The sequence below is a fragment of the Gobio gobio genome (genome assembly GCF_949357685.1).
Source record: "Gobio gobio genome assembly, chromosome: 13".
Classification (NCBI taxonomy): domain Eukaryota; kingdom Metazoa; phylum Chordata; class Actinopteri; order Cypriniformes; family Gobionidae; genus Gobio; species Gobio gobio.
The window spans coordinates 7,126,625-7,133,353 of record NC_137106.1 but is presented as its reverse complement, the minus strand read 5'-3'; positions in this window follow the sequence as shown (position 1 = coordinate 7,133,353).

The window sequence follows — 6,729 nt, the reverse complement described above, 5'->3', positions numbered from 1 at the left end:
TCATGCACCCCGGGAGCGAAAGGCATTGGGGGCGGGGCCCAACAGCTGTCGGGTGCCGCCCCCAAAAACCAATCGCGCAACCACGAGCACCCACGACTGGGCGGAGTTCCACACCAGCGCGAGACTCGCGGCTGCCCGAGATAACATGGCTGTCAACTTTAGGTCAGATCAGGCAGTGCTGACACACCCGGAGGCGGAGCACAACCTAATCGTCATCCCCAAAGGACTCCAGCCCACCTTGGGATGCGGCGATCGACATCTCACTGCTATCCGGAGCGTGAACTGAACGAACGGGGCGTCAGAGACGGGCCGTAGATTCAATCCAACACTCGCGGAGGCGATGTATAAGAGGGGGGTGTGGCCCGAGGAATGAACGTCGGGGTTCTTAATACCACAGCACCGCCCTCAGGTCACCCTGGCCACCAGCCAAAGTACCATCTCACTCGGGGACGGTAGATTGGGGTGTGGCAGAGGGGACTCTCTCTCCTCACGGAGATCATTGAGTCTCGACCGTGACATCGCGATGGTCACGCCCCCGTAATGGAAACGTGACACATCCGCAAACACTGCCCGTGCGCGCTGAAGCCCAAACACGCTCGAGCAGTGAATGCGTCCTCAGACAGCAGCGGAAAATCGATCGCACCCGGAAGTGCACGGGCGAGCCGTCTTGAAAAAGACGTGCCACGCGCAAGCTCTTTTTGTGAGAGGAAAGCCTCGCAGTCGATGCCGAAGCGCCCAGGGAAACACACACCAGCTGTCAGGCGGACCACTGCACAGATCAGCAGGCAGGAAGTATGCGATCACTGGAACGCGCCGTCACACCAACACCGACTGGAAAGCTGCTCGTCTCGAAGAAGCTGACAGAGTCTCAGAAGGCTGTAGGAGTGAAGAGGTAGGTACTCTTGGCTCCGAAAGCAGAAACATAATGCGATATTGCCTCGTACTTCCTTATATACTCACGCAGTGAGGCGGAGCTACGTATGCAAATTCCGCATGCCCCATGGCATTGGCACGCCATTGGGCGTTTTCTCAAAACTCGAAGTTGATAGGCTTCTAAGCGAAACCCCCATTCGTTAGTCACTAACGTTACGTCGTAGTGACTGAACGAAAGGGAACACATGTTATATTGCACACTGTAAACACAATCAAAGCTTCAAAAAAACACGAAAAACGGGACCTTTAAAAACGCAGATGGTCTTCTCTAGTCTTTTGTTGTTTGATTCAAATTATGAGACGGCAGTTTATTAAACTGCTGCCCCTTTAAGAACGAAAGCACAATGACACACATCCGGGATTCCCCACGTTAACTTGAACCGTTTAACTCTAAAGGCCTGTACACACCGGGACGAATATCGCACGCGCTTATCGCCAGCGTTTTTCGTGACGTTTTTCGGCGCGTCTTGAGTGTTCACACCCAAGCGATTTCCACTGGCGATGCGCCGAGTGAACGTGCACATTCAGTAGATGCGCTCCCGGTACACAAGGTGGTGCTGCGGCACTTACGCTTCTGACACTCGCTTGTCACACAGAAGAAGAAGAGAGACAGTATTTACGTGCTTGCCAAAACCACAGATATATTACGTCTATGGCAAAACCATTCACACACTTTTTGCTAACTGGCAAGCAGCATTAGCAGCCCATCTTCTTCTTTGTCTACTTACTACTTCTTCGTCGTATCAATGTGTGCTCGGCAAGACCGATTTTGTGCTTGAGCGCCACCAAGTCGTGTTTTACTGTCACTTCAGCAGCTCCAGGCACGTGAACAAAAGCGCTGATCTCATTGGTCGCCCAGTTTTTAACGCGCCACGTCAAAATAAAAAAACAAACCCGAGGCGTTTTTTTTTTTAATGACGCTTTTACGCCTGGCGTTTTACGCGTCGGTGTGAACACTCACATTGGCGCCCATTGTTTAGTCACGAGGCGTTAAACGTCGGCGATAAACGCGCGCGAAAATCGTCCCGGTGTGAACAGGCCTTAACGTTACTTCAAACATAATTGACTATTTAAATCAAGTGAATACCTCAATTGACAGGGATTTTGAGATAATTGTGTGCAATGCTCTAAGGATAGTAAAGTTAACTCGTCATAGTGCCCAGTCCTAGCTTAAAACAGTTTCACTTTCAACATAAATTGGTTCAATCGGTTTATATTTTAACCTATAAGAAAAAAAACAATGTTGTCAGTGTGTAAAACACCTGCACAGGTCGCGTGTCTGACCAACATCCAGCGCTCAGGTGATGAACACTCCCGAATGGGAAAAGCAATCAAATAATCGATCGATCGTTCCAGGCTGCCGAGGATTAGTCACGTGCAAATTTCGAGGCGTTGGACGAGGGTTGTGGGAGAAATGAAGTTAGTAGAGAGAGCTGAAGCCAGGAGTCGCTGTTTCTGCTGACATGTTTTAGTCAAAGACCAAATGTTGAAGTCAGCTTATAAACTATTTTTATATTTGCAGAAATTCAAATATATAGCCTATATAGATCAGGTCTTTAGAAAATTAACCTCTTTGAAAGCATTGTTTTGTTTAGAAAAGTTCTGTGTTTATATATACATAACACAGATATTGAACTGCAACAATAGCAGCGAATGACTTTTACTTTGTCCATTTCAATAAGCCGGTGACAGAGACCTCTGGTGGTGAGATGAACCGACTGCACTGGATGTCAAGCTCATTTGTGACACTCATAAATGTATTTATTTATTTAATTCAACAACAAAATTTGCTAGATTTGTAAATCTTTATATTAAATACTTGGCATTACTTTATTTAATAGTGTTTACATAAACACATGAAAAAATGTTAGAAAATAGAATTTTATTGATTGAAAATTACAATAATTAAGAACAGTTAATTATATAGTTAATTATATTAAATGACTAAGTAGATATTAGGAACCAACATGATAAAATGCATAATTATACTTTGTTTTTATTTTATTTTTTGGTCGTCTCTATTAGCTTTATTTTTATAATAAAAATGTCATCAGAAAATACATTTATTTTTTATTTGCCAGGCTGACAATAAATTAGTCAAATTGACACTTTATTTTCCATTTACATTCATGCGGGGGATTCTCAAGATGGTGTCGGTGTAGGTTGCTTTTTTATTTCTTTGAGAAATCGGTTGCATCCAATTCCCCCCTCATCTCTGATCTCGCAACAAGGGTTGACGCTGTTGCTAAAACATCAGAGGATACAGCTGTTAAAGGATTAGTTCACTTCAAAATGAACATTTCCTGATAATTTACTCACCCCCATTTCATCCAAGATGTTCATGTCTTTCTTTCTTCAGTCGAAAAGAAATTAAGTTTTTAAGGAAAACATTCCAGGATTTTTCTCCACATAATGGCAACCAACAGTTGAAGATCCAAATCAATGCAGTTTCAAAGGAAGGGCTTCAGAGGCTCTGACCGATCCCAGACGAGGAATAGGGTCTTGTCTAGACAAACCATCGGTCATTTTCTAAAAATAAAAAAATAAAATTTATATACTTTTTGACCTAAAAAGCTTGACTTCTGTGTTGTTCTTCTTCATGGTGTATGACGTCATCACGTCGGAAAGGTCACGCTCGTGACTAGGGTGGCCATACGTCCAGATTTTGGCTGGACAGTCCGGATTTTAAGTCCCCTGTCCGGCGTCTGGCGTCCAGCGCAGCCTCAAGCCGGACACTCATTTGTCCTCCTTTTTGGAGTTACGCTGAATCGGCCTTAAAAAAAACCCGCTCTAGAATCTGTATTGGGACGCAGCAGCATAGCATCTAACGCCGTAAGATCTCTGGTCAAACAAATGATTGGCTGAAAGCGGTGTCAAATAAATATCTGATATATCATTGGTTAAAAACGTAAACAAGCCGTCTTATCATAACGTTAACATGCCGAAACGTCAGACCTCATTTAATCCGGAATGGACAAAAGAACACGAATTTATATCAAAAAGCAGTAGAGATGCTTTTCATGGATTTTGCACACTGTCGCTGTGAAGTGGACGTAAGTAGTCAAGGGAAAGCCACCATTGGCCGACATGCCAGCACGGAAAAACATAAAAGTAACTGACGAGCCGCAGGTACTCCCTTGGGTAATTTTTTCGAGAAGCAACATCACCTCAGGATGACAAAATCTCCGCAGCAGAGCTTTGTAAAGTCTATCATGCAGTCAAGCATCACCTGTCATACTATATAAGAGAAATGCATAAATAAACAATCTGGCACAGTGCCAGAAAACATAACATTTCTGGAGTTCTGGAAATAATAGAAATACATAAATAAACAAATAATGAATGCGAAAAATACATAAATACACACTTCAGATCCAACCTGCGCCCCATTTTTGAGAATTCTTTGAAAACGATATACCCAAATGAAAATGTCTGCAGCTCTTAAACCCTATGGTCTATATTCATAAATCTGGTCTTATTTTAAACTAGACACTTGAAATGTTGCTACCCAAGAGTCATAATAACTCAAAGTAATATGGGAACAGAGTAATATACATGTAAATATACATGTAAGTGACTCACGTTTTGTTTGTTTTTTTCACTTAGGGAAAAAAAATATTATAATTTAACGTTAAGAGCCTGAAAATAACTTAAATATAAAACTGAATGTCTAATCATGTCATGATTCAAATATGAGGATGATTCTCCCAGTAATGTAGCTTCTGTGAGCTTTTATGTCAAGAAAAGTCTAGGCGTCCTTTCAAAAAGGCCATTTATTTCAGAACATTTGCTATTGTAAAGAGTAGTTTTTCATTCAAATAAATCTGCAATAAACTGCAATAAACTGCTAATTATAATGGATAAACAGTTACTGAAAAACTAAAGCAACTATTTACAGAGATTACAAAGTGTAAAAAACTCATTTAGCTGATAAGAACTGTCAGTAAGAGTCTGCATGCTCCACTGCAGTTGCGCCATAGAGAGCGTGCAGCCAGTGCACAAACAGTATTCACCAAAGCGTAAACTGCGCAAGACAGAGTCCTGCAACGGGTCGGGTACCCGCGGTTACCCGCGGGTACCCGCAAAAAAGTGGCTAAAACGGGTGGATTGTGACATTCCTAAAATTCACGGGCGGGGATGCGGGCGGATAATTAACTCCTCGCGGGCGGGTAGTAGCGCGGGTGAAAAATATGTGCAACATTTGTCTAAATTACCATTACACATACGCAACAACGACATGACATTTGACCCATCACGTCACCACCACTGCGACAGTGCGACTTTTGTTGATGCTTCTCGTAGCCTAGTTGAAGCGAGCGTTGCAGGAGTATGGATGAAGTAAAAGTAAAGTTGGCGAGTGGAGTATATACAATTGTTGACAACGAGTCTTTAAAGGCAAAATCGGATGTGTGGAGAAAGTGTGGTGTAATAAGAGATCAGGAAAATAACATCATAAGCGGCATCGCGGCTTGCAAACTTCGAGGAGAAACGCGAACATCAGCTAGCAGGCTCAAGTATAGGCTAGCCTATAATATATTGTTTGTGAGTGACAGGCTCAGGTTTTTTTCTTCTTCCATTAACAGGTCTATTTTCGTAGGCTATAGTTATCAGGTTCCATAGCCTATTTAAGCGCACTTTAGCCTGTTTCATCAGCCCATTCATGACGCTGTTGTGATGTTGTGAGAGGTGCAAGATAAAAAATAAAGCACTTTAATTGGAATGGTTTTAGCGTTTGTGATTTTATCGCGGGCACGGATCGGGTAACGGGCCAAATATTAACGGGTCTGGGCGGGTGCGGATTTCATTTTGATATTATCACGGGTGACGGGTCGGATCCGGTGCTGAACTTTGCGGGTACGGGCGGGGGCGGGTATCCAAAAATGGACCCGTGCAGGACTCTGGCGCAAGATAATGCCTTTTGATTGGTTACTAAGTCCATCAATCAAACCTTTGTTGGAAAGGCATTGGCTGGGCACCGAGTGCCTTTATCCAACGTAAACCATGGGCACAATGATTGACAGCTCACCAAGCCTGTAAGGCGCTTCCTCTATAGTCTATATGATGCATCACAGGAGAGACTCTGATTGAAGGAGAGAGACGAGGGTTGATCCATTTCACGTGGGAGAGACTATTCTTGCAGGGGGAGTTTGCCAGAAACGGATTAGAATCGATATTTCATTGAAAATGGACATGATTGATTACGTAAACTCAAAACTCCCTTGCAAACAACGAAGGATTTTTTGTTTTTTCCCTATTTTTTCGTTGTTTTGGATTTAAAGTGGGATGCATTTTGAAGAGTGGACCCTTACACAGAGATGTATGCGGGTGTTTATTGGATTCGTCCGATCTGATCTGAACGACAGGAGATGAAAGATGAGTATCGCTAATATTATGCTAATGTTTACATGGCCGGTCCTTTAGCGTTTCATTTATCCCTTTCCTCTCTGGTGTATTTATTGCAAAAACAAGTTCAGAACATAAATCTTGAGTGTTTTAGCTTTCAAATGATGCATAGTTTGTGATAGTTGATTGAATATTTTGTATAAAACAAAAGTAAATAAAAGTACACACACACCCACTTCCGTCAACCGCCCCGCCCACGATCCGGTGCGGGTTAAGAGCTGCTGCAGAGGGTGAACTTCTTTGTTAAGAACATTCATTATTTGTTTCTTTATGTATTTCTTTTATTACCTGAAGACCAGAAATGTTATGTTTTCAGGCACTGAATAAATACTAATACTGTGAACAAACCCTTTTTTGCCTCTTCTGTTACACTTAGGTCTACATCAGGAAGAA